We start from the raw sequence: 13,094 nt of genomic DNA, 5'->3' as shown, positions 1-13,094 counted from the left end.
AGTTGTTTCTCCTGAGACACATTCAATTTCTTCCTCTACTCTCCATGTGTGCCAGAATTCTGCACAATGCTCACAGCTTAACATTGCAGCGTGAAAATACAACAAGATTTGTCCTGCATGTACCTTTCCTGTCCTTCATTCCATATAAATGTAAATGTGTGTTTGGGCATTGGGACAGGTCTGCATGTGTCTGCAGGGAGTCAGATAGCCAGTGGAGAAATCAGAGCCATTCAACAGGCTCTGCTCTGTAACCTTCCTCAGAGTCAGAGCAGGGTCACTGAGTCTCTGCTGGTGTTACATGTCAAACTACACAGCTAACAGGGAGCTGGAACAAACACAGATGACTGCCTAGTTAACTCATTAACACAGAAGCAAGTAGCTTATTGTTTATTCCTCCATCTGACGCTTGGTTTTTCATTGGTAGACATTTCTCTGCCCTCATTTCATTCACACTGATAGTGGATGATGTTTGGTGCAACATGTTCCTGCTGGACAACTGGAATCTAGTGTCCCAGATGACGGTGGCTCGTTGCAGACAGCGTGGTGTACGACAGAAAGCTTTACACAATCTGAGGACCGGGAGTATCAGGGAACCTGGACCATGTGGAGAGGTAAGAGTCACACAACAAACAAAAGACACCTCAAACAGTTCCCAACTGGTTTCTCCAAAGTGCCACATAGCCCTAATCTTTGTACGACATCGCCATCCGCCATCTCAATATTCAAGCTGTTCACTAAAGCAGATGGTGCAGAAAGCTGTAATGTAATGCAGCATATTGCAGCAGTAAAGACAGGTAAGTAAGCGTTTTTTTTGTGAGAGCAAAAAGGTTCATATGAATTATTCTCTTATTGTTATTATTGTCCTCTTCTCTAGATAAAGGCTTTAAAAGAATAATAAAAACAGGATGAGGATTTGCTTTCAGAGAGCAGAGTAGCTTATTGTGTCTGATTCCATCCACTTCAGCATCGCAGACACTTAATCTGAAGATCGTCCTCTGTGGCCAATTCCGCTGGCTCTTTTCTTCGGATTTTTTCAGGGGATTTTGTTGGAATTCTTTAGCATATTACCAGAGACGGTGTCCTCGTGTGGTGCTCTTAGTTCCTCGTGGTATAAAACTTGAGTAATTGTTCATAATTAGTCTGACAGAACTATAACTCTGCTCCTCATTTCTTCTCTACTCTTGGCTGAGTTAGTTTCAGTGTAGAAGCTTCCTTCTCCTGCACAGCAGTGCGAGATGAGCCAAAGCATTAAAAAGAGCATTGCTAAGTTTGTTAGAGCAGGTCGCTGCCACTCATTACCAAGACGCTTAATTGATCTCCGAAGCGTTTCAAAATGCACAGTAGTCCTCCAACTCAAGCAGGCTAATTGGATATGTCCCTTCAGCTATGAGCTTCTTAATTTGGGAGCTGACAGTGACTTTTAGGCAGTCATGGCACCAAAGAAATTATTGTTTCTGCATGTGATGTGTTTGTATGTGTACCTTTTTCTGTAATTATGGATTAAGTAAATTAAGTTTTTTTTAATTATTTTTTTTTACAGCTCCTTTCAAGAAGAGTCTCCACAAAGTTCTTCAAAATATAGAATTGAACAGAGCTATTACATACAGTTATATATAATCAAATACAAACACATCAACAGTGCGAGGAACAGCCAGCAGACTCTGGACAAAGGAACGCAGGACCTGGTGTTGTTGTATGGCCTCAGTAGCTCTGTGATGGAAGCCAAACTTTAACTTGAACGCCTTTTACACTACTCACCACTGCACTGTTATCTTATTTAGTCTTGTACATATTAGTCTTTATTTATCTGTTTATATGTTTAGCTAATTGTTATTATTTAATGTTTACATTGTACAAAGAGAGCACAGTCTACCGAAGTTAAATTCCTTGTGTGTTAAATATTCCCGGCCAAATAAAGCTGATTCTGATTCTGACCATGCAAGGATCTAAACACAATAACAACTTTAAATTGGATTCAGAAACTGATGGGGAGCCAGTGTAAAGACATAAGGATATGTGTGACACGGGACCATCTGGATAATTTATTCAACAGCTTAGCATCAGCGAACGGACTTTTGTTTGTGAGTGAGTGTTTAGCTGTATTCTTGTATTCTAATGTTTTTACAAAAAATGAAACTGTTTCAATTCTTACTTATAATGTTTATGACTTTTTAAATACTTCTGTTCCTACACAAGTACCCATAGTTTGATTCTTCATACTTTTATAACTTTATAATTTAACAAAACTTTTTTTTTTTCATCCTAATAGTCACTGTTGATTATCCACATAAGTTTAAGTTCTTTTTAGGGGGCATTTGTTGTTTGTCTCTTTGGTTAATGGGCCACATTAATTACTGTTATTGGATTTTCTAGCTAACCATCATATTTGGCAGATATGTTTCTGCTATGAGACTCAGTTGGCTCTGCTGCTGCTCAGCATTGTTGGACTCAAAAGAGAGTGGAGACTCCAGCATGGAGGAAGCCAGTCCACAGCAGGACTAAACTTTGGCCAGAGCTTCCCGCGGCAGGTGCTCTTTGTGCTGCCTTGCTCAGGGGCACCCCAGCAGTGCTGAGGATAGTGGGTCCATATTCCAGTTTCATATTTGGTCTGCGCACTGGGACTCGAACCTGCGATTCTCTGGTTAGCAACCCAAGTCCGTACAGACTGGGCTACTGCCGCTCTATTGATGCAGACATTGTTCACATTTAAAAGGGATTTTTGTCTGTTTTCACTTCTATGTGTCCCCTGTACCTCGTGGAGTACATGTACTCATGTATACCACACACATACTTATTTTTATCCCTGCATACATCAACCAGCTTCAGGGCTTCTCACCTTTCAGCACCCTAACTCCTAATTTGCAGTCCTTCCTGCTTCCCTCTTTCTCGCCATCCATTTCCCTGAGGGTTTCACGCTCCTGACCGTGAAATTCACAATTATGTCTTCAGTCAAAGCCATATGAAAGCTAGCTGAATGCAACCTTTCTATGGGAACAGCAGGAGGTCCAAATCAACACTCAAAAAGACAGAGTGGGTTCATTCATGTCTCTGCTCTCCTTACTAATGACTGACAGACTTCGGGAGTCCAGGATGCTTTTAACTTGCAATCATGTTCTCTGGAACGGCTTGTTACTCCGCTTTTTGATCTTTTGGCAAACTGATATGATTGCAGATATTGAGTAACTCATGGGTGTCTCATGATGTGTCAGTCACAGATGGTTTTGTTTTATTTATTGTAGTCTGTGCCCAGTTCTGTTCACCATCCATGCTCTATTGCAAGTTAATATTGCATGACGACTGTTGCAGCATGACACTGAGTTAGCTTGTCTCCTCAGGGATGTTGAGCTGTTTTTCAAACGGGACAGGGGAGCAATTTATAAAGATCCTGTTCTCTGGCTTTTCACAGCCTTTAAGTGCCTGTAAAAAGCTGGGGAGAGAGCTTGGTTATTCATGTGCTGTTTTCAGGTTCGTTAACTGTTGCACTTGTTGTTTCTGTATATGCATCTCTGCACTTTACCACTGTGTACTACTTTTCAGATGTCTTGATTCTCTTTCTTTTAGTTATGATTTTGTTAAGGTCTTTCAGCATGCCCATAGTGTGCTCAGCCTGGTTTTGGTTTGACCAATGATTTTATCCTCCTCTTAACACAACCTTCTTCCTTCTCAATTTTGAGTTGTACTTTTTCCATTTAGTGTCTTTCCACTTTTCAACATAATTGGCCATTTAAAAATTCCATTGTATTTCGGGTTTTCCTGAGTTTCTGTCATCCAGTGTAAAGGTTTGCATAATGAAGGTGTTTAATCCTTGTGTCACTTTTTGATTAAAAACTAAAACATTGTCCAAAATAAAACCAAACTAAATGACTTATCATAAATGCCAGAAGAGACCCGCCTGGCATCTCTAAAAGAAATACTAAAAACCACAAAAGACACATTTCGAAGTCAAATTGTCACAGTCGTTGCTTTCCCCCACGCTTTAGAAAGCACAATCATTCAGACAACAACATACAGGTATTGAAGATCGAGGTGGAAGGGTTAGTTTCTCTTATATGTAGATTTGTGTTGTTTGTACAGGTGTGTGTGTGTGTGTGTGTGTGTGAGAGAGAGAGAGAGAGAATGAGTGGCATGCTCACGAGCAAAGTTCAAACAGTACTATTTTGAACATTCGTTTTCCATTGCCTGTGTGCAATGGAGTTACTTCATTAGTTTTAATAGTAATGTTTCCAAATGTCTAAATAGGCCCTGTCAAGAAAGAAAGGTAAAGCCATCACACTGAAAACCTTCTCTACATACTGTGCGAATGTATTCATCAGAGTGTGCGCTGTTGGAATGAAAGCCTGTGATTATCAGACATGCTAGCTCCACAGCCTGACGCTAGGCAGTGTGTCACTCCTCCTCTACTGGACTTTTTGCCAATCAGAAACATTAAGTGTATACATACTCAATTACTAAATGACTGTAAACATAGCATACATAGTATTTGTTAAACATTAGAATGTTATTTTTTTCATTTTGGGCCTGCCATTATTCTGACATTGGCATTTTTAAATTAAGCATGATATTGGTGACAGAGCTGTTCCCATGACTGTGGACTCTTAAGTCTTGTTTCTTACAGCGCAAACTTCATACTCCTTGAACAACGACCAATGAGAAATTTTATTTACATTTAACTATTTGCCTTGATGACTTGCAGCATTTACAATACACACAAGTTGCTACATATGACCATTTAAAATGAAGCATTCAAACCTATGGCTTTTGCTGCAGCTGCTATTTTTTAGTATAGTGGATTTAAGTGCCAATTTGGTTCCAACGCCCCCTCATACCCTCTCACAGCCCACAGAACTGCCCTACAGGTCTGCTATCATCACGAGGCTCACTATGGTAATGAAGTGGGTTCTCAGTCTTCATCTAGTTTTCAAGAGTATGAAGCAGAAATTGGAATACGCCTTCACACCAGCAGCACTTATGTCCCCTGTCCTACATGACATTCCCATCCAATTAGATTTGCATCAACACACATACATTCACACCCTCTCAGATACAATCTCAGAGCACACTTTAATGACTGCTATAATTATCTTCTAGATAGAATTTAAAGTGTGCAAAGTAAGTGTATTAACGCATCTCTGCATTTTATTAACATCCAAAGTATGTGCTGCTTTACATCCATGGAAAGGCTCAATGGTGACACTTTTTTTTTTTTTAAAGGTTTATTTTTGGCCTTTTTGCCTTTATTGATAGGACAGTGGATAGAGTCGGAAACAGGGAGAGAGTGGGGAGAGACATGCGGGAAAGTGGCCACAGGCCGGACGCGAACCCGGGCCAGGAGCAAAGCCTCGCAACATGGTGCGCGCGCTGCCGCTGCGCTATCGGCGCCACCAATGGTGACACTTTTAGGAAATGCTCAGGGGTTATGGGTAAATCTATCACCAACTGGATGGACACTCTCTCTCATGAAGATCGGCTGAAGGTGACATGAAGGTGGCAGGTCTGTGTTTCTATCTGATGTGTATTTGTAATACACACTTGTGTGTGCCTTTAGCCTTTAAAGTGTCACATCCATCAGATTTAATGAGTTGTCTGGGTGTGTGTTCTCCTTCAATGACAGCAGTTGAGTGTGTTGTGTCTGTGTCTTTTGGCTGACCTTGACTTCAGTCTGTCTAATACACTCCTAGGCCATATGGAGAGCAAGGCTCCATTAGATCCCCAGATGTCCTAATTCATATTCTGTCTGATGGATGTATGATGAGAGAATAACGAGCAAAACGCCCTCGAGTACAATGAGAGAGGTTCCTATCTTCATGAGTGAGAAAGTGTGTCAAAGGTTAAATCATCTACTCAGAACCTGGAGTTCAAGACCCTCCCAAGGAGCCATCAGATAAAACATGGATGATTAAAAGGGATCATGTTTAAGGGACAGGTAGCTGTTTTAGTGAAATACTGAATGTCTTTACTGCACCACCTTTCAAAGTCTGAAAATAAAACAAAGTGAAAGAGTTAAAAGGGTCGTCCAGGTCATGTCCAAATCAAAACTATGGCCAGTTACTGGAGAACAGCTTTCACATATGAAAGTCAAAATGCATCTTATAAATAGTTACTTTTAAGATGCTTTTTTTTTTTTTACATTTTAAAGTTTGCACCACAGAAGCTATCACGCTAAGATTAATTTTCACAGAATATTTCCATCTAACTTGCAGGTGTGATTATTGTGTAGCTGTTTGTGCTAGTCTGAGTTTTTGGCTCAGTTTTGTCTCTTCCAATGATGGCTCAGTGAGAAAGGTTCGACGCTTGGAGCTAGCAAACAGCTTGACTCTCGTGACTAATGGTTTGTAGCCCTAAACCATAATGTTGCTCGGAGTAATTGCGTTAATTGCTGTCATTGTGCATAATAGTTGGTCTTTTTCATCTTCCCTGGCGGCGTAAGCATTCTGATTATTATATTTGTCGGCCCTGCGGCCAAAAGCAGCATTTCAGCTCAGTGGCAGTCTTTCTGTATATTGTTGTTTAGTGTGGGTGTACGTGACTGCAGAGTCAAAACAGCAGATCCTTCCACATTTCATAAGTAACTCAGAGACTCCTCATGTTAGATTTAGCCAATAAAATGGAGTCTGACTTTACTTACCAGTTGAATACTGAGTCACTCTCAGCCTGCTTCTCTTTTGCGTTCAATGCAACACTAAAGAGATGTTTAGAGGTGTGAATGAGACCAGTCGCTCAGAGGGGGTCCTCCAGTCCTTTGTACCACGGAGCAACAGCTGGAACATCCTCATTCCCCTGTGATAGGTAAGAGAGGTGATAACGGCCACAGTGTCAGGAGACAGGTTGCATTTGTTGTCATCACGTTTTGTAACATAACAGGGCTGTTTCTTTTTTTGAACCAGTGTGTCCCAGGTTGTGATTTGTTTTTCATACTTGTTGTTCCTCTTATTTTAACATGATGTATTTGCTATTTGAAATATAACAACCTGCTCACAAGCTAAATTAGTTCCCTTCATGTCATCACTTACTAAGTGATGAAACAGCCTAATTGTAAAATGCACATATTGATGCATTATTAATGTAACCATTTATATGCATGCATTCCTTTCATCTTTGGTTAACAATGGCCTGCTATGTTTGAGCAAGTTTTATGGCTAACTTATCGCTTTTCAACAGTGCTCTCTTAACTTTAGCTACTTGAATAACTACCATTTCTGACTTCTCTGTCAAGGTGAAATCTTTTCATGAGCCAGGTTTTTATCCACAGGCAGATCTTTACACAAAAATACAATCTTTGAGTGGATATATGGATGATTGCTTGATAAATTGAATATATTCTTCTTTTACCCTCAAGATTAGTGAGACACTATAACACATAGAAACATGAATACAAATATATATCCATTATAAAATTGTAGAATTTTTTTTTTAATTGTGTAAAGCAACACTTCAGACAATTACACAAAGATATTCAAAATGCTAGTTTGAGGTTCTTGCTTATTTTATTGTCCCTTGACAGAGCTTGAATAGCTCATTCCCTATTTCCATATGTATGCTAAAGGCTGGTTCACACGGCAGGATTTTAAAATTGTCGGCCGATTTCCCAAATTTGAGAGAGCACACACATGGCGATAAATAATCGGAGGTTTTACAGTTTTGGTCGTACAGTGTGTGGTGTGTAGCCACACGGCTACATCAACACACCACACATGAACCGATTTCACTCGCGAACGTCCCCCGATCAGACGGGAAATCTCGCAAAACCTCTCAAGCTCAAACGTGATTCCAGTCTTAACACACCACACACGGCAGGATGATCTTATAAGATTATCTTACGATGATCGGGGCGTCCTTAAGATTATCGGAAGGGGAGAATCGGGGCCAAAATCGGCGTAATTATCCTGCCGTGTGAACCAGGCTTAAGCCAACCAGCTGTTGGCTATTGATTTAAAAATATATGAAATTCTTATCAAATTTTCCACCAGAAATCTTATAAGCCGGTTTCTTGTCAAAATGTTTATTTAAAGCTGAAACGTGTTTGTGATACATTTTCACATAATTGGATATTCACTCTTTTTTTAAAATATAGATGTATCGTTTGGCTTTTTATGCGTTTATTTATTATAGATACGGGAAAGGAGCCACTGGTTAGATTAAAACCCAGGTCACCAACTCTGAAACATCAAGCCTCTTATGTGGCACATGCACTAACTGCAAGGCTATGGACACCAATAATAATTTATTCTATGTGTGTGATGCTGAATAACCCCATTTAACACGCTGGCACATAATGTCAATTCTCCAGGCAAAAAGATGTCCAGAATGCTTTTACAAAAAAAAAAACAGGATCATAATTTCAAATTGTGGCATTCTGTTGCTGCAGGCGACACTCAGAGCAGAAAGCATCAGAGGGAAACACTGGGACAAACATGCCGTTTGAATTCAAATGTTTCCTGACAAGAAGATGTTATCGTGTCATTAAAGTGACAGAGTGTACTCACTTCCCTCAGCTCTGTTGCCCAAAAACTTGCTCTCTATTATTAGGGTCTTTTCAGAACAAGACTACCATGAGCAAAGTCATGATTATGTAACGTGTGTTTGGGGTGAAAGCTGAATGGTGTCGAGCTGGCAGAGCAGCTGGCAGAGGAAGAATGAGCGAAAAGTCGGGGGCAGAAACACACGCTTAGAGAGATAAATACACACAATAAATACACACACAACATTGGCAATTAACTATAGAGAAACAGATAAATACACACAAATTGTGTAGACTGTCATCTGTCAGTATGTAGATGGTCCAATATCTAAAAGTCAACAAGCCCTTAGATAACGGGCAGTTTTAGGGCTTCCTTGAAAATTGGTCTGACAATATTTAAGGTAAGTGATGGTGGTGGGAGCCTCTCTATCAACCCTCTGCCCTTGTTCCAATGCCCTCTCTCTAATCTCCCGTTTCACATGCTGACTCCCTCTTTGCACATTCTCCTGTGCTGTCTTCTTCCTGTGCTCATCGACTGACACAAATACAGCTGTGTGTGTTTCTTGGCAACTGCATGTATATATGTTTATATACCTGTGTATGTATGTATGTGTTCTCCTTCTGCATGCGTGATTACATCTCCCACAGGGGCTGGAAATGGGTTTCACAAACACTTATCATGACTGACTTCCTATCTGTGAAGAGTGAAAAATAATACAACCTGTGACAAAAATAGTCCCCACAACAAGTCTATTGAGATGTGAGGAGCCTCTGCGGATATGCTTGTCTGCTTCTCACATTGTCTTATATGTTACTGCTGAGCGACACATGAGCCACCCTCACATGAAGCATCATTGCTGTCTCCTAAAGGTCGGTTCATACACAAACATAAAGCCAACAGGTTAAGATATAGAGGGAAAATGTTTGTTTTTTTGCTGTGCATTTATATTTTATACTTTTTGACTTTCTAATCAGGCTTTCTCTCTGCTGGGTTACAGAAAGCAGCAGATGACAGCCAGCATCTAGTCCTCTATCTTTCAGAGGAGATTGTCATGTTTGTGTTGATGCTTACTAAACATTTCCTCTCTCTGTTATGTGATGACGACCACTTTTTGGGAGTATTTATCAGACAGAGCACTCTTATCTGTCTCTACAGTACACAGTGTTGGTAAAGTGAGTTGTGATGTGTGTGTGTGTGTGTGTGTGATGTCCTTGTGGTCTAGGTGAGGGATCTATAGAATCAGATATCTATTGTTGATGCAGGGATCAGATAGGAAAGATATGAGGCAGCAGCACAGCTTTTGTTTAGACAGCAGCCACACATTTCATCATAGCTGTGTGAGTTATGTGTTTGAGTTTCTCAACATACCATCATTATTGCTTGTCCTCCGTTTTTAACTTATTTTATGCAGGATGTTGTCAGTTGTGTTTTTTTTTTCTTATCCCAGAGCTTAAAATGATTTTTCAATCTTGAAGAATAGCAATGTTATCCTCAGGATTAGCATGTTTTCAGCCAACATGGATGCTACTCTTGCAATTCTCATTCTCATCTGTTTTTTCTTTTTTTTTTTTTTTGCAGAAATTGCTTGTTTTCTGCAGTTGATAGCCAGGGGGAAGATATGTCAAATCCAGACCGCAGTCCTTTGAAGTTTGCAAAATGAGATCTTATATACCCCTGTGTAGTACTTTTTTCAAGCACTCTGCTGCTTACAGGTACTCCAAGTCCATGAGAGATGCAGGAAGCAGTGTTTTCTGAGGGATAAAGAGGGAAAAGATTTTTCCTATGAGAATGTCCTGTTATTATTCTACCTCAGGCGCACGGCAAAGAGAAATAAGTGCTCTGGATGTCTGGGACACAAACCCATGAACAAACACACGTGCCACAAAGAACTGTCAGCAGCATGTCCATCAAGAAGAAAATAAACATGTTGCGCAGACTGTGAGGAAATCAGAAAAACTAGTTTCTTAGAGGCATGTTCACCTCCATGCATCTCTTGTTTCCCGCCTCCAGTGAGGGATGTCTGCCCATTGTGGCAGAAAATAGTGAAGGCCAGCAGCTCACAGCATTATTTTAGCTGCTGGTAAATTGGTCAGTCCCAGTCTGCTGATGCAAAATTGTGTTGAGTTTGAAATCCAGTTCTTCTTCCCAGACAGCTGGCGAGGTTTCTAATAACATGTTTTTTTCAAATGGAATCAAAGAACTATTTAGTTATTTTTCATCTTCAGTGGTGCTGCTTCACTGCCCCTTTGTTTCTTGTGAGCAATATTCTGTATCATATTGAATTCAGAATCCAAATACTGCTGCATTTTTCTTTGTTAATCTACGGATGTGCCAAAATGGTAATGCAATGAATGCAGTGATGGATTTTCAGTAAAGCCCAAACATGTTTGGAACAGAAACCAGTAATGCCAAAGTGATTTATAAACTCAACAGTTTTTTTAATGGTTATCAATCAACTCTGTCTGTATTTTTTCTTCAAAACATTCTTGAGAATTCCTTTGAAAAGCAATAAGGAAAATACTGATGAACCATTACAGCCAGTCAGATAATTAATTGACGCCATCAATCTGACTGAATATTTCTCCGATGTGAGAGAATAACATATACAGACAACATTACCCCATCCTTGTCTCATTCTCTTCCTCTTGTGTCTTCAGATAACAAATATGACCCTGCAGTAAGCCTGAATGGGTTGATATGCATCCTGAGAGGAGCCCATACTCGAGCCACCTCAATGTGCGATCCATACAAAAGGTGCACTTCTACACTGCCATCATCGAGTCCATCCTTTCCTCCTCCATCACGGTCTGGTACGCTGAAGCCACTATCTATCATCCGCTCTGCAGAGAAGGTGATCAGCTACAATCTACCATCTCTCCACGACCTGTACACCTCCTGGACCCTGAGGTGTTCAGATAAGATCGTGGCCAGCCCCTCTCACCCTGCACATGAACTGGCTGCGGTCCATCAGGACCAAAACCTCTCACCACAAAAACAGTTTGTTCCCCTCAACAAATGAAAAATGGTATACAACTCTTTTTACATAAGGGCTGATAAAGGAAGATACATAAACAGTCACAAGAGGGGGACAACCATCATATCCCACTCAGTTTAACCATTCAGGTATGCAGTTTATGGAATAATGAAGCCACAGCTTTCATTGTACATGCCATTTAATACTTGTTTTGCGGCAGAAGCAAATACATGTGGGAAGATAATATAGTCAGTCATTTCCCACATAAATCATGCTGTCAGAGTTATTGATGATCTACATCGGCACACGAGTGCAACTTTTCTGCTACATTTAACTAAGTCTGACACCAGAGAAGAAAAGATGGCGGAAGGAAGTGGACAGGGAGCAAAGTCCAGAGCTGCCAAAAGAAAAAATAAATAAGCACCCAGAGACAGCACTAAGTGATAATAATAACTGTTAATTCTCTTTTTACTGTGGCTGGTTTTACAAGCCTACACCTTACCTCTGTTTATCAGGAAGAGCAGCTCCAGGTTGTAAAGGTTGTAACCTGCGCAGTCTCTCTTGCAGCAGGATGGCTTTTTGTCATTTACAAATCCAGGTAGTGTTCTTTGAAGAACCTAGCCAACAACACATCCAGCATTTATTTCCTGCTTTGGTCTACAGAGGACTTGCCATTTTTTGTCACAAACTGCCCTACCCTTATCCTGTCATTTTTACGCTACCCTCTGCAGGCTAAGGCTGCAAACCCAAAGAGAGACTCACTTTTGGAGCACCCTTGGTTCACCTCATCTCAGACACCAAGGGGCGCTTCAGTTCACATCCGAAAAGAAAGGGAGTAGAAGCAGATGGGGCCTGGGGTGATGACAACTTCACCATGGTCAGCCTATCACTCTCACAGCAGAGACCATACCTGTAGCTCAGGGATTAATACGTGACCATTTGTCTTTAATAAAAAAAGGGGTTTCCACCTTGTTTTCTTTTCACCAATTCCCGGGTAGCCTTGAGCCTGGCATGACAAATGGCATCTCTGTGTCACCGAGTGACTCTGACTTGAAGAAGTGGTTGCCAGAAGTGCAAGATGCAATATTCTTTTTTGATTATGTGTTGGTTTTATGTGGTGCTCATACAAGGAAACACAACTTTTGATAGTATGGATAGCATGAAGGGAATTGGAAAGGAACCAAGGAGAACAATTTAGAATGAACTGACAGAATGAAACACCACACCTGCTTATCCAGACTTTGTTTTGCTGCGTTCTTTAATGTTATAGTTGAAGATTCTGCTCATTTAAAACCCAACATGTGGGATAGTGCATCTGCCTCTTGTTCTTTGATTGGGTCATTACTGATTGAGATGTAACAATATTTGAAATCCATGTCATTTGGGGTATATTTTAGCTTGAAATATTCAAACACTACAATAATATAACAGCTCTGCTTATTTAACTTAACTGTAAATTAAGAAACCATCTTTATACATGATTTACGCAACCACCTGGCTTGTTCCCAGTCCCCTTTCCTTCCCTGTTGTTTCGTGGTGCTTTGGGTTTTGTAAACAAAAGCCAGCCGAAGCCTCTCTGAAGAAAACTGAAGCCATCATTTGTATAAGTGTGTATTTTCTTTTCTGCTCTGCACAAATCTCCTCTGCTAGAAAACCCAAGG

General features: G+C 40.5%; 1 long non-coding RNA gene across 1 annotated transcript in view; it reads left to right on the top strand.

The window, feature by feature from the left end:
* The window catches only part of LOC306841080, a 188,910-nt gene extending 176,306 nt beyond the window's left edge, over positions 1–12,604 (top strand). Inside the window, exon 2 of the long non-coding RNA XR_013781429.1 lies at positions 12,165–12,604. This is a non-coding gene — a long non-coding RNA (uncharacterized lncRNA). The remainder of the gene's footprint in view (positions 1–12,164) is intronic.
* The last annotated feature ends 490 nt before the right edge of the window (positions 12,605–13,094 follow it).

Source organism: Symphodus melops (assembly GCF_947650265.1).
Source record: "Symphodus melops genome assembly, chromosome: 1".
In the NCBI taxonomy this organism is placed as follows: domain Eukaryota; kingdom Metazoa; phylum Chordata; class Actinopteri; order Labriformes; family Labridae; genus Symphodus; species Symphodus melops.
Note: the sequence above shows the minus strand (reverse complement) of the source record. Positions and strands in the feature narration are given on the sequence as shown.